Source organism: Mastigoproctus giganteus, chromosome 12 (assembly GCF_048544385.1).
Source record: "Mastigoproctus giganteus isolate SK-2022 chromosome 12, ASM4854438v1, whole genome shotgun sequence".
Lineage (NCBI taxonomy): Eukaryota > Metazoa > Arthropoda > Arachnida > Uropygi > Thelyphonidae > Mastigoproctus > Mastigoproctus giganteus.
The window spans coordinates 132,364,472-132,381,241 of record NC_143586.1 but is presented as its reverse complement, the minus strand read 5'-3'; the positions used below and the strand labels follow the sequence as shown (position 1 = coordinate 132,381,241).

General features: G+C 34.7%; 1 protein-coding gene across 1 annotated transcript in view; it reads right to left on the bottom strand.

Moving 5' to 3' along the window:
- The window catches only part of FucTA (glycoprotein 3-alpha-L-fucosyltransferase A), a 305,570-nt gene that overhangs the window by 118,592 nt on the left and 170,208 nt on the right, over positions 1–16,770 (bottom strand). The window contains exon 4 of the mRNA XM_090385904.1: positions 15,028–15,144. The gene's annotated coding sequence lies outside the window, so the exon portion shown is untranslated. The remainder of the gene's footprint in view (positions 1–15,027; positions 15,145–16,770) is intronic.

Below are 16,770 nucleotides of genomic sequence, written 5' to 3'. Positions count from 1 at the left end.
TACTTTTCTCGAAAATGACATCCCACGCCTGTTCATCACAAGGCGCAACTCTAATATAGACATATTTTAACGATAGAAGGCAAATCTTGAATTTACATATTAAAAATATACGAAATAAAACCGAATAAAATTGAACATTTCCACATCTATCGAGAGATACCAGTGTGGTAGGAAACAGATTCTCTAACCTATGTCTGGTCAACCGAAGGGGGGAAAAAATACAGTATTGTGATTTCTACCTCGGCCACAGAATTCCTCTTATCTCATTGTTCCGTGTGTTCAATACATTTTAAGTGCGCATTTACTTTAGTCAACAACTGTACTTATACAGTTAGTAGAGCCATAAACCTGATCTGCCAACTAATGATCAAATTCTTCTATTAAACGACAACGACCTCATTTGTTCCTTTGAATTCGTATACCAATTTCGGGAAGACTATTTCACAACACTCGTGTGCATACTTAGTGAGCTGTCATTTGTGTGGATAATAGACAAGTTACATTTAGCACCGTTTGCGTGAGAAAGCAAACGATGCTGAATACCCATCAATACAAGTACCATTGCACAAAGGTCTTCAGGGATGCCATAAATAAGCTTTCACATCTTGAACACACCACTGTAAATGGCACTGCTAGAAACGACGAATCTTTCAAACATCGCATCAATCATTTTTAAAATTACAATATATTCATGCAGTTTTTCTTTTTTTTTTCTGGAATGGTATTTTATTGCTGTTGGGGAAGGGTTACGGAAGACGATCACCAATAACTTAAAATCACCAAACCGTTAGTAGTTACAATATATATATATATACATATATATATACATACATACACACACTGTGTATATATATAAGATAGTAATAATTTATTCGTACCGCTAATTTGACAAAGAGGCAAAAAGTATTTAATACCCCTGAGGCTGGAACTTTAGACCACATAGTGAATGGTTTCATTCAGCAATAAATATTTTTGAAAAGTCGACTGTATTGAAAGATATTTGAGAATGATCATTATACATGCTAAAAATTAAATACTATGATTACACTTTTAGTATACTTCCACAACACATGAAAATTAATAATTTCACTTTACACAGAGCAATGTTGGATTTTGTAATCCATTTGTCTGTAATAATTCCGATCCAAATTGATCGCAGAATGCTATAATAAGGTTCCAGTTTAACGTTAAGTGCATAATGTATTTAATCAATAAATTCTCACGGTTATATTCCTTTTCAATTTCTGTTAAAAAAACAAAGGGACAAATCTAGACGAAGCCCTCCCCCCACACCTATATAACTATCCTTGTAAATCAGGATGTCTGCGCAAAAATCAATTAGTTAATTTATAATTTCGTATTTTAAAACTCATTAAATTCTTATTAATAATCAAGTTCAATTCCTGGTTAGGCCTTTTCGAATTATGATTTATCTTTATAGATTGCACAACTTCAGGCTTATACAACTAACAAACATATTCAAGAACGGTTTTGATATTGCATAACAGATTGTACCGGTTAAAAAACCGGGAATGCCATTTCCTACCGGAAATAGAGTAGGAAAAGCAATGAAATTGTTTTCCAAATAACGAAATTAGCTAAATTCATAAAATTTAGAGAATTCTAAATTCAAAGAATATCTTGTGAATTAAGTAACCGCGCCATCTGTCGTACATATTAAATTCTGTTAATGATTTTCTTGTCGCAGCCCATCATAGCAATGCTATGTTTTGGCTGGCATATTTTCATATAATTTTTTTTCTTAACTTTCCTTGTGGAACAAAAAAAAAAAAAAAAGGATTATGAATGCGAAGTCATAAATCGTGGCATGTAACTTTAATGAGCTTTTAATTACTTTAAGGAAGTTTCCGGGACTAATGAGAAGCTACAAGTACCGCAGGCGTTATTTTGCAATTGTCGAAGACAACCTCAGCATATTCTGGGTGTCAACCATAAAACGGGAGATCATATTCGAAAAATTATTGGATCACCACCGTTAGTATTTGCAGCAGGCCTTTTTTAATTTAAAAAAACAAAAAAAAATTAAACTAATGTATAAAAATATAACGAATTAGAGAACAAGAAAGGGGGACCGTTAACAGTAGCCATCTCAACAGAAATTTCATACTTTTTTTCTTGCAGATTTTCAAGGTTAAATCTTCTAAAATCAAAACGTTTTAAAAAACGGGTTTTTTAAGGATATTTTTTAGTCAGGGCAGATCAAAAACAGGTCTCAACCCAAACCCCCAACTTATATTTCATTCCTGTTTTGCGGTTGTTGTAACAAAGGTGTGTTGGGTTTCCAACCATTTACGAAGACAAGTCACTTGACAATATTGTATTTTGCCAGGTTACTTGTGGTGTAGAAATTACAGAAAGGAAATGGCGAATTTTCGAAAGGAAATCAAACTATCCAACCACTCTTACTCCAAAAAAGTGGATTTATTTGGTCAAATAAAAATTTTTGCAGCTTAACAGACTTCTGGAAACTTCCGTTAACCGATTCACTACCGAATGTCGAAACAAACCGAAACTGGAGATAAAAAAAAATTGCTTCAATGCTTCAAATAAAACTACTGTATTCAATTAGACTGAGAAATTCACTGAAGTATTAAATTTGCAGTGAAATCACCCTCTATAACAGCAATGGTTTAACCACCTTTCGTTCATTTGGAGTCGAATTCCGTAAGAGAACGAAGGAATTCTTAAAAGCCTCTTTCTTCAATAGTTGGTGCAGTTAGCCAATCTCTAACGAATAGAAGCAGTAAGATTCGCCCGGAGTAATCAATCCAGGTTTTTCAGCCCGCACTGGATGCATATTGGCCGACAGTTAGCACATATTTTGAGAGGCATAGTTCACAATAAGCACCACATACGAATTGGAATTCGTGCGATTAATATCTTAAACTAAACAAACTGGTGCAAAAAATAATAATTGCTGCGCTAAAGATTCCCAACTAACCAAGGAAGAAATTAAACACTGCCCTGATCGCCAATAGTTTCGTCAAGAACCTCGAAATTAAACACTGCTGTGATAGCGAACATTTGCAGTGATATCATATCTACGTGTACACCAAAGGATGAAGGCACACGCCTCCGAGGTGTCACGGGGTAGAAAGAGTACGAGTCACAAGGGAAAGTTGACGTGAGATAAACTCGGCACAAAATACGAATATCTTGCCGATACTATTTTATTAATATTTTATTTTCCTCCAACAAATTTGAGTGAGATAGCGAATCATGCATTCAGTAAGGTCCCAAAAGTATGATACCAAGGTCTACCTAATAATTTTAACTGCGCAGACCAAACCACCTATCAGAAAATAGAACAGGCAATATTTGATCCTTATTAAAAATGACATGGTTGTAACCAGGGCTCCCACGCCTGGGTTTTTCCACCCAGATCTGGGTTTTTTGATTGTCATCTGGGTTGATAAGTTTTCTTCACAAAAATATCTCATTATCTGGGTTTTTTCGGTAATTTTTAATTTTAAGTCAAAATATATTTATTTCTTGTATATACAATAAAATTTAATACATTTAATAACAGTTTACAATTTTCTTAATTGTATATTCTAACAATACTGATCATAATTTGTAATATCTCAAGTGCTTGTACAAAATACTACAAATGTAAAAGGATTTCAAAGTTTTCCAGGGTTCTACTATGGTTTTCGTTCGTGTTACTAACATGTATGCGCAGCCTATTGAGCAGGCGGTCTTTCTTGATCGTTCGTGGTATTATTGCATTATTTGGTGTGATTTTTAAATTTATGCGTGTACTAAATACAGTGATATAATAAATTTAAATTGTAGTGACTATTTCTATTTTATGTTAATGCATTAGTGCTTTATTTTTTATTTTATAGAACATTTTTAAATAAGATAACTGCTAACTAGCCATACCCACAAATTGCCCACAATGTCTGAAACTTGTTCTCCACAGAGAAAGATGAGTAAACGGTGGTATACTCAAGATTTTAGGAATGAACGGTTAGAAGATCCGGAATTAAAGGTTTGGTTGAAAGAAGACAGTAATGAAAAAGGTGTGTCTTACTGTATTTGTTGTGAAATGAAATTAAAGAATGCCAATAAATCGATGTTGCTAGCGCATAAAAATACAGTTAAACATAAAAAAAAGTGCAAATATCGCTAAGACAAGTTCAACGTTAAACACGTTCTTCACAAAAAGTAAACCTACGGAGAATGAAGAATTAGCAAAGGCAGAGTTAACAATTGCTGCACTAATTTCTGAGCATAATATTCCATTTGCGCAATGTGATCACCTTATAGAAGCATGTAAGAAAGCATTTCATGATAGCAATATTGCAAAACAAGTTCAGATGAAGGCGACTAAAGTCTTTTATCTTATACAAGATGGCATAGCCTATCATGAAAAAATATACATTTCTAACATATGCAGAAACAACAAGTTTTCAATGATAATAGATGAAAGTACAGATTTATCTTTATCGCAAGTTCTAGCTGTTGTTGTTAGATATTTTGATATTAAAAAACTTGATGTTGTAGATGTATTACTTGACACTGTGTCGAAAATGGTACTTCAGAAGGGCTTTATCAAGATGTAAAAGATCTTTTCATCGAGAAAAAAAAAAAAAAAAAACATTCAAATAAGTAATCTCGTTGGCTTTGGAAGTGATAATTGTGCCACTATGATGGGTACTAAGAGTGGGTTCCAGTCATTGCTAAAAAAGGATGTACCATCAGTATTTATAATGGGGTGTTTGCCATTCTTTTGCATTATGTGCTAGTCATTCAGTCAAGGTACTACCCATCATATCTAGAAATATTTATAAAAGATATCTCTTGTTATTTTTCCCGTAGTAATAAAAGATTAAACGAGTTCAAAATGATTCAAGATGTTGTAGATACTGCTAAGTATAAAATCCCCAAATTAGCACAAACATGTTGGTTATCCCGTGGCAATATAATAAAAATTATTATTGAGCAGTGGGATGCGTTAGTTCTTTATTTTCAGTCTCAATCAAATATTGAGAAAATCGATGGTGGAGGGAATATTTACAATACTATGATCACCAAAGGAACTAAGCATATGTTGTTGTTTATAGGATATGTACTGGAGAAAATAAACTGCCTGAATATTGAATTTCAATCTGAGCATTTCAGATTGCACTTACTTCATGCAATGGTTTTAATTCAGTATAAAAATATTCTTAGTTTTTTCATAAAAGAAGTCATTACTTCGTGCAAGCTGGTTGAAATTGATCCAAGCAATGCAATAAATCATAATCCTCTGAATAAAATATATTTGGGAGGCCGTTGTATGGCCTTATTAAATTCAACACCACTTGGTGACAGTGAAAGCAGGTTTAAAAATGATTGTTTAAAATTTCTTGCTGAACTTTGTATGGAAATCAAAAAAAGATTTCCTCTAAATGACAATGGAATTATCGCCAGTCTCAATGTTCTTGGCCCAGCAGTGATACATGATTGTGCCAAATCGCCATCCTCAATTTTCCATTTAGCAATGCAGTTCCCTCACCTTGTTTCTGAAGACAAAATAGATCTTCTAGATGATGAATGGAGATCATTTAGTTTAAATCAAGATTTAGATCTCTTACAAAACCATCCCTGAGTTTTGGTATCTGTTATGTAATGTAAAAGATGGCTTTAATAATTCTAAATATGAGATTTTATCTAACTTTATGACCAGTCTAACTATTTTACCTCACTCTTCGGCAAGCGTAGAAAGAATCTTCTCCCAAGTAAAACATATAAAAACAAAAGCCACAAACTCCCTTAAACCAGAAACTGTGAAAGATCGACTAGTGGCAAAACAGGCGATAAATAGATCTAATGAAAATTGCTATATATGGAAACCTAAATCAGAATTGGTAAAAGAAGTCATACAAGGAACTTGTCATAAAAGATAAGAACGTTTGAAAAAAATGAAAGAAATTCAAAAAATAAATGTGGAGGGAACTGAATGGGATGAAAATTCTGATTACAATTAAATAAAAGATATTTATGCATGGTAAGTTTTATCTTATTTGTGTTGCTATACTATATGATGAAAACTAAGTTTTTTTGGGTTTATTTAAGTTGCAATCTAAGTTTTTTTTTTAAATTAGTGAGTGGGAGCCCTGGTTGTAACGCTTGAATCACAATTAACAACTATTATAAATAGATATGATTTAACAGCAAAAGAATTAATGTCATAAGTTCTATAATAATCATCGAAAATTACGAAGCAGCAAGAAGAGAAATAAGATGGATTGATAGTTTATCATCGTAACTATTTGGTATTTTTTTTTTTTTTTTTTTTAGAATTCGCACTGAAATCATTTGCGTTGATCATATCTGTCCAATAATTAGTGGATCATAACATTGCACTGATTACCTTAAAATTTCAGATTAGACGTTGAATAATATGAGAGTAACCCTTACTTGAAAACAATAAGGCCACCGTACACGCGTCGAGTTGACCGTGGTTCAAGACCGCGTGAATACTAGATCGTTTCGCGAATTCCTCTCATTTTACGTGGCTGTCCGAGAATATAAAAAAAATTTACTAAATATCAGATTTTTTTTTTTCCTTTTATGTTTCTGAATATGTGACCCCTAGCAAAGGGTGGAGGGACTATGTAGTTTCTTGTGCAGCCCATAGCTTAATCACATTATCGTTTTTGGTAAGACCTTCATACCTTTTAAAAAGGTATAGTTATAAAGCTGTAATAAGATGCATTAAGGGCATATGCCTCAGGCTGCAAGTGAATTAGACTACGTACAAGTTAGTGCAAATGCATCATATTAGTACACAGCTAAACTCTGAATTGGTAATTTTTTTGCAAAGGCAGCATCGTTTAAATTATATCTCATATTGTGAATGCCTTCACAACGAGTTGCCATAATATTGCACTACTTCGAATAAGTAACACTTCACCAAAGGAGAAGACTGTTGTTACTTATTCTCAGCTGATACCACCACCCAAACGGCACCGTTTCAGGGCTATTTGGCCCTTCTTCGCTGTAATATTTATTTCGTGTCTAATGAAGTCAATATTAAATGAAGTTCGTATGAATAACTTTATTTTTATTGTTTCAAATGTCCAGGTTCCATTAAAAAACTTATACTTCAAAGAAATTTTGTGATAGCGGCCGAGAATAAATTCTGAAGATGCTGGATCAATAATGCACAAAATTTCAAGACGCATCTAACGACTTGGAAAGTCTTCAGATCAAAAGAAGCATACATTTTCGCTCGCAAGGAGAAACATTCAGATTCAATCTACTAAAACTATAACATAATAATTCATTAAAATAACTGGGTTCGTTAATTGTGCTGTACAATTTAAAATTAGTATATTCCAACAGCAGAAATATATAAAAAGATTTTTATTAATAGACGGGTTTATTTCGCAACTCAAACATTCATAAACATTAACCAAGAAAAGAATTCGATATTGCAAACAGACGAGATTTTTTTTTCCTTTCTCCAAGTGCACTTTTGAATGCCATCTTAACATTTCTTTGGGAAACTAGTGCGACGTCGCGAGAGGAAGAAAAAAAACAAAAAACAATTCTAGTCTGAGATTACATTCCTATTTCTTCTGAAAGAATCAGTAGTTCTTTAGAAGAGTGTCTTCGGCAAGAACTGGTGGATAAAAATAAACGCCAGGAGATAGCATACCGATAACTACCTTATAACAGATAGTCAATGCGGGGAGGAATTGAAAGCTAACGTACTCAGAAGGGCAAAGATTTTAAACAAAATTGCATTTTTGTTGGAGGAGATATGAAGTCTCTCCGTTGACAATATATTCAATTACATTTTACTGAGAAATCTAATGTTTTTGTATGCACACGAGTATACTAAAGCAAGCAGGAGTCTTCAGAAGAATGACACTCGACATAGATACATTAAAAACAAACAAAAACTTCTTACTTTAAATTAAAAGGAGCCATTTCATTTTTATTTATTTTTTCTAAATACAGTAACCTCGCTTTAGCAGACTATATGATGGTAAGGCTGGTCCAAATCCGATTGTCCGTTAAACTGGAAAGAAATAGATACAGTGGTAGCAGTTGACGTGATGTTATGAAAAAGTGTGCACTTTATACAACGTATTGACAACTTCACACAAGTTAATATGAAATAGAAAACCATTAAATGCTGTTATACTCTATTTTACTGCACTTACTGTGTGGATTAGAAGAACTTGAAACTTTGAGACGTTCTTATCGTGACGGTGCCAACTCTGACTAAACCCTATTCAGAGCGCTCGACTGCCATCGGTAGACGTTCAGACAACGCTGTCTGACTTCTTCAGCAAGCTGATGGGGTGGGAAATATTGGCTCCCTTGCATTCTGCTCGATTAAAATATCTTAACTGATGATAAACACCATCAGACGGAGCCAATTACTGTATATCACAGGGATTCTGTGCGGACGGAAGTGTTCGTGCACTGAATGCTGTACTTTATTTTCTCCCTTGTCTTTCTGTACTTTCCAATACGTTATGAGGGTAAATCTACTAATTTTGTGATTCTAACTGAATAATTTTGCTGAAAATTACTTGAACCGATCAGAAAGAAGAAAAAAAAAAAAACTGTACAGAAGAGCATTAAATCCCAATAAGTGATGACATGTCGTGATTTCTGTACTTACTATTAAATGTATTAATTTTCTAACTTTATTCATAATTTTAAATTATTTTTTTTTATCAATATTAGACTCCATATTCTAGCTTTGTTGCTGCAGGTCTGTTTTATATTAAATATAGTTAAGTATATTCTGTAAGAAAAGTACAGTTTTTTTTTTTTTTTTTTTTTTTTTGCATATCAGAAAAGGAAAGGATATGAAGTGTGTATTATAAGATTTATCAGCTGGTTATTTGGCCATTCCAGTGGCTACAACCCTATTTCTTGTCAACAGAGGTTTTCAAAAACTGCTTTTCTTGTCATACTGTAGTCTATCGCTGAGTGTCTTTGTGGAAAGTTAAAAAAAAAAAAAAAGCTTACCCCTCTCTTTATCCCTTCAGAAGACCGAGTAGATTGGCAGCTGATAGGTATTTATTTTGGGAATTTATAAATTGTGTTCATTCTGCCTAGTTAAAAAAAAAAACTGATTTCCAGTAATTTATTTTTGTACATTTTTGTCCGATTTTTATTTATTACTGATGACATTCAATCAAGTTGTGTTTCTCCAATATTCAGAACTGAGAATCCGAGTTCCTTTAAGCTAAAAGGGAAAATTCGCTCACCGGAAAAAAAATAATAAAATAAAATTTTTGGCTGCATTATTTCCTTGGTTATAAAATGCGTTATTCACTAACGCAGCCTATAATGAACAGAATTTAAGACGTTCACCTATATCAGATTAAGCAAGCATCAACACAGACATCCACACAAATTAATATTTGAACATTAATCATTAACAACAATACACATAAATCAACAGAATTTACAGCACTATGCAAATCAGTTAAAGTGAGTTTATTGTAAACTTCACATTATAATTTAATTTCTGTCAGGAAATATTCCATAACCGGGGAAAATTCTGAAAAACAAATTTAAATTTATTAAAAATAAAATACTGAATGCATGAAAATATTATAAAGTTTTACTGCAATAATAATAATGATCATTATCATTATTAGATGCTAGGTTATCACCCAGATGGGGTATACACTCATATATATAATCTCCAACAATTTGCAGTACAATACATCAGAAGCTAGCACTAAAATACCAGTTGATCAAAGAAAGTGTACTGTATTACAAGTACTAACAAGAGGTTGTACTATAGACACACACTACACTGGAACTGTGCCATAATAAAGAACAAGACTATCCCGCATAACAAACACACGCAACTCTCATCGACAAGAAATAAAAGGCTACCTAACCGATCGGCACAGCTGTGGCCAACACCAGCAACCTCCAGAAAAACCAACTCGAGGAAATAATCAAGAAGTATACAGACTTAAGACAGGAAGTCTAAGAAATGTGGCATACGGAACAAGTAATGATGCCAAAGGGCCTCCATAAAGATTCTAGCAACAACAGTCCTCGAAGCCGCGATCCTGAACACCTGTCGGAAAGTCAGAAAGTTCCTCGACTAATAACAGCAACCACCGGACATAACCATCCCACGTACCTGGCACCATACCCGTCACCGCGTGGGAAAAAATCCATCAAGAGAAGAAATGAGAATAATATTGCTTAAACAATGAAATAAAAATATACAGTAGCATAAATGTACTAAGAAAATAAAATTGCTATACACAAATTTAAAAATTAACCTAAAAAAATACAATTTTACATATAAATTTTGTTTGAGAACATGACGTCTCTTCGTGGTAATAATTTTCAGTTAAGGTTAAAAATTGATTTAAGTACAATATTTAGTTCCCTTATTTACAATGAACAGCACACTTGGTGGATTCTTCAAAGAAAGAACTGAGACAATTAAGGCGTTGACGTGTACATTGCCTATGTTTTAGACCAGCCTGAACGCACATGGAAATCGTAAGAACAGGGGAAGGAACGCTGTTATAAAGAAACTGTTGTGCTATGGAACCAAACCTTGTGGTTTGGTTCCATAGCACAACTGAGTTATAAGCAGAAAACTTCTTCCAGTACATCACAAGGAGATGCAGGAAACAGTGAAGCATGGCGTAACATTGAAGCGAACACTGCACAGCATCACAAGGAGACGCATGTTCATAATAGTACAAAATCAATTAGCAGGTACCATCCAGCGCTCCATACTGTCCACTTGGTGCAGTCGGAGAAGAAACTCTAGTCCACTACAAGAAAACAAACCCAAGAAAGGCTACACTGAGTAATGCTCAATGAGAAAGACGATGTAAGACAGCTGATCCACGTAGTTATTATATACTGTTGCCCAGACCCTTTCTTCATACTCTGCTGCTCCAGCTCCAACAAGCGCCTTCTAAAAACCTGGATTGTAAATACCTTGAAAGCTGCAGGATTCTCTTTTGTAGCAATAAGCTGTTTCTTGCATCCAGGCTTCAAGTATTGCAAGTGTGAAGCCTGCGCAACAAAGTCCTTCCTGGGGGTCCTCATATTCCTGACACACATAAGACATGACACATTCTCAATCCTCCCCAAATATACAAATGCAGTGAGTACCCTCACGTATCCCTAATTCATGTACCAGCGGAGAATGGCCCATGGCTTGTGAGGGAAAAAAAGTCTATACAGTTGGAACTGAACCAACGTGGCATTCCCCTACCTTCCTTGTTCACGGTAGGAAAGCTTCCTTTTGTATTATCATTCAATGTCTTTCCAAATAGATACCAATAAGGTCCAGATAGTCGCTGGTTTTTATAACCCGCTTCGCAGTCTATCTCTATGCCTATTCTTTCATAATGGATTTTTCGCCGCTGGTAATAACACATACTTCTATAAAGAAGAATTAAATCTATAGACATGCATCCAGTTACAATCTGCAGCGCATCATTTGAGTCAGTTCAACAGAAGTGGACAGATTCAATAACATGGTTCACTATATGGAGCACATTTGCCTAACATTTATTTTTTGTAGGGCACAGTCATTCAATCACAGTCAAAACATTCGCTTATACAATATTAGATAAAAATAAAATAAAATAAAGAATAGTCCCACATCTCGTGCCCAACTCTATAAATTTATTCAAACTTCGACACTAGATGGAAATTTTCCAACTACCCTCTACCTGGAAGAAAATTTCCGAACATTTATACAACCATTGTTGTTGTTATTTGGTTTTTAGGAGCATTAGCAACTAAGGCCATATTGCTGCGGGGATATGCGGTGGTCATTCCCTGACCTTTCCGCATCCTCCGTATTTGGTGGTCATGGGCTCGAACCCCGGTCTAATCAAGAAGCGTGTGCTGCTCACTGCTGCTCCTGCCCACCTGGATACGGAGGCGCCTATACAATCATTCTTCCTTAATTTGACTGAGAAAGGGTGACATTTGTACCTCCTTTATCTGAGCAAGAGATTGGTTGGTTGTGCCGTTTTAGATACATCAGAAAAGTAGACCATATTGCGCAGTTTATAATACGTCTGTAAATTACGTGTATTCTGCGGTCGATTTTCTGTTTGCTGGACGATAGACCACAGTTTCCGGGAGGAAAAAAAATTATTCCATCCTCGCCTTAGACCGACTCAGTCACGTTGTGAAAAAAAAAAATTATAATAATAAAAATTCCTCGCGTCATTGACGGGATTCGAACTCTGGTATTTTCCACCGGTATGGGATGGATGGTGATTATACCAAGTGTTCTCGCAACGAGGGCCTGAGCAAGAGAAAGGACTCCAACATGCTGAATGTTTATCGAGCTATTTCTTTTGCTCAGCTTGAGAGTAAGCTAATTACTCAATTCATTCAAAGCCTTAAACAACTCAATCAGATCGCCTCGCGGACGCTTAGTTTCCAGACGGTGCAATTTGAAGAACTGAAGTTTTTCTTGGTAAGAGCACCTTTTTTTTGTTCCCCTCACCAATCTCGTTGCCCTTCTCTGCACCAGTTTCAGCAGATTCACATCCTTCCTAAAATGAGGCTTCAAGACATTTATGCAGTACTTAAATTTGTGGGATAACCATTGCTTTATAAAACGAGATAATCATCTCAACCCGTCGGCAAAATTCCTGTATATCATTGACAAAATCCCATGAGCTGTCCTAGCAGACCTTCTGTCTGCACTATTCAGAGAGCTTGTCTCACTGCAAAATTACCCACAGGTCTTTTGCGTTCTCTACTACCTTGTACCACACAGTTGATATGTTATTCTGTGATTACTGCTGGCCATAATCAGTACTTTGCATTTTTCAATATTAAACTTCAGTTGCCACTTCTCAGCCCACCTGCTTAATTTTTCTAGATGATATTGCAGTAGCATACCCTGATTGCTGTCATTAACCACTCTGCCAACTTTTGTATTATCTGTAAACCCTGATATGCCTTCCTCCATAATATTAGCTATACAGCTCAAGGCAGCCACGGGCTTTTGCTGCACTGGCCAAAAAAAAAAAAAAAAAACCCACACTCTTATGTGCTTCCTCCTCACATAGGTGAATTATCCAATGGCTTTTGAATTTCTTCAAACTGTCTGCTTGTACTATCTGCGGAAGCAACTTGTTCCAGTAATCAACAGCTAAAAGAAAACCTCCTGCAATCCATTGTAAACCTCTTTAAAATGGTTGCAAATCCCCAGCTCTGCAATCCTTTATAAAGAGAAAAATTTCACCTTCATTTTAGCATCCCCCTCTCAGAGCCTTATAGACATCAATCAGGATCCCTCTGAGGTGCCTCGATCCACTTAATCTACAGCCTACATAAGTCTTTATTCGTATAATCGCCGTTTTCATAATCAGGGATGGCTGTCGTCGGACCCTTTTAAGAAGCTCAATACTTTTTTTTTTTTTTTTTTTTAGATAGGCTCTAAATCCATTGCCACGGTATTCCAAGCATGGTCTTACAATTGCCTTATACAGTGGGATCTTTCTATCTCTACAAGCTATTCGATAAATCATCAGCAGGACACCATGAGCTTTCCTGAACGCCTGTTTACACTGTTCGAAAAACTTCATATTCGAAACTACTATTTTTAATTGAACCCCACCAAGTGGATAAGTTATTTTGGGGTTGCTATTCCCCAAGACCAAGATCTTGCATTTTGCTGCATTAATAAATATTGAAGACAACAACGGGTCTAGTAATGAACCCTTGGGAAGAAAAAAAAAGGGAAAAAAAAAAGTAGTGCCCATTTATAAATGTATCCAGGTGAATATCCTGTTCAATTTTTAAAAAAATTCCTAGTTTTAAATTTTAGTTTGGCTTTATATAAGTATAACATCGACATACCCCACCCAAACAGTATCATTTATACTGTGCTGCTTCCATCGTTTTATTACACACGCATACACGAATGGCACTATGAATCGAAGCAGTGAATGAACTAAAAATTACAAAACAACAAACATGCCGTTTAAAATCTGACCAATGCTAGTAAAACAACAAAAGGCTCTCAACATGGAGAAACGGAGGTCGGTAATAGGTTTTAGTTCCATAAACTTGAAAAAAATAAAATAACGGAATACAGCACGTTCGGTTCCCTTAAAAGTGCGAATAGATTGTTTCTTAAGATCCCAGCTATAATGGACACTTCGCTCTTAAAACGAGCCCTTGTTCAGTTTTAAGGGAGCCTCCGGATTCACATACACCACATCAACACCCATTAACCTACTGTTAATTTGTGGCACATCACACTACATTATGTACATGCGCTTCAGAAAAGTCAGATCCTTGGTTTGCAGAGTACCTATTATTTTATTATTATCTATTTACATTATCAAACCTGTAATTACATCAAACTTGTATAGTATGGATGTTCCTCATATTCGCCTGACTTTTGCATCTACACAGATAAAACACATATCATTCGAAAAGTCAACCAGGAATAGAGTCTATGATACTAACTAGAATTGAATTAGTAAATTTTAAATTAAATAATTAATGCATTCGCGCAAATGACTGACACTAAATAAACAGCCATTGTAAGTACCATGTAACAGTTGAATAGTAATATAATGGTTAAAATATACTTCTAGTTTTTATTACTCCGAGTATACGTGATCAATTCCAGCCGTGGCCATTTCACCACCCCTCCCCCCACAACTATTCTTCAAACAGGAAATTTAAACGAAATAATATAAATAAAAAGTCACTAGGCAGGGAGGCAATTTATTGATGAAATAAAGTAACCTTTGAACGTTAAACTGGAACCTTCTTTTTGACTTTTAAAACGGCATTTTTCGATCCACTTATTCAAACTTTTTTATTCGCTGTTATTTTTAACTATGCTTACATTTCAGCAAGCAAGCATGGCGAACGTGTACAGAATGCAAATGGCAACATTACGAACAAGATAATTTAACACATTAGCTAACCAAATAAGAAATATATACATTAACTATTTTCTATTTTAGTAACTCAAGAATGAGGAATACAGTACATATAGTAAAAACTTACCATACAGGATGAGAATAATGCCAAGACCAATTCTTAATTTTAAATATAAACTCCGAAATATGAAGACTGCAAATCACTTCAACAGCACATGACTCCCTCTCTCGTTGCATTTTTAAACTGAGAAAATTAAAAATATTTATATTAAACTAACCATTCAGAATATTTCAAAAATAAATTACATTTTAAACAAATTGAACGGTACTAATTACATGTTAATTTTAAACAACTATATTTGCATTCCGGACAGAAATAAGTCTATATATAGTTCCGGATATATATCACCAAAATAATATAAATCCAGTTATTTAAAAATCAACGAAGTCTTAAGTAACATTACTTAGATTTAAAAATATGAACAAACTAGAAGCAGAAGTTAATACTGAGAAGGTGTGCCGTAAATGGATGAACAATTTGTAAAATAATAAGTAAAAAATAAATTAAAACTAGGTATGTCCGCAAAATATTCAGGATCTCCTAAAAATACGGAAATAAATTGTTTCTAGTTGTTTCGAGAATATGAAGATACAGATCCATTACTTGTGAAGATTTGAGCATCTGGTGTAAACAAGGAAATGTTGCCCAACCCTCCCAAGGCATGGAAACGCCTGTATTCAATTTGTGTAAGAGTATTCTTATTTTGAATCATTCTTTAAAAATTAGAACCGTTCTTTGAATTGACACAAATCAAGAAAAATCTAAAATGATAAATATGTACTATCTACACTTCTTTAATCGTGCACATTGCAGCACGTTGATGTGGTGCACATGACAAAGCCCTGCCCTAATTTGAACGATTTTCTTGAGGGAGGGGGGAGGCGTTTACCCAGGAGTAACAAGTTTACGTTAGACACGAGCACTGCTCCAGTTGGTGCACACGAATAAGTATCAAAGCAGCTTTTATATCACTTTTTTAGTATTTTTTCCCGTTAAACTTTGACTTATGTCCTTTTGGACACCTTAATAGCAGTCCAATTTTTTTCCATAGCGTCCATAAAATTCATTTCCCGATTTTGACAATCCTGGTGCCAGGCAAAAATGAATTAATATAGACCAACATTGGAAAAACAATGAAAGGAAAGTAAAAGTGTATTTAGAGGTGATTATGGTAAATGGCCTCGAAAGACGTAGTTAATCCATAGTGGCCAATATTTCATTAGTGTATGGATCAAACATGTAGTTGATTATACGATACTGGTTAATCAACTGAGTTCAGGCAGAACTATTTGTGACCACATCCAATATTTATTTACTACGAAGACCAATAACTGGCCTTAATTTCTTTTGGGTAATAGATTAAGGAATATTCTGTTCACTGTATGTTAATTTTGAAAACAATTAGAATCTGACATAACTTTAAATAATAACAGTGCAAGTGAACACTAAAAGAAGGAAAAATTATTTTGGAGAATAACTACAAGGAGAAGGGAGGGTGAATGAGAACGTTTTAGTTGGAGCAGATTAGCTAACTCAATCAGTATTGTTGCGCGTAATGCACCTACGCTTCTCCCCCGCCCCACCCCCCAACTAAAACAATCTTAGTAATTGCTCAGCTTGATTTCAGCAATAACGTTTTCCACAGTGTGTTCTACCATGTTTTCTATTCTGCCATCTCATTTTTGCGCGTAGCCAAAAATGAGAGGGCAGAATAGAAAATAACTTTAATGTTAAAGCAAGCTTATAAAAGAGAAATCAATTTAACTGAATACATGCTTTCAAATCACAATTTAATGAATACTGAAAAAA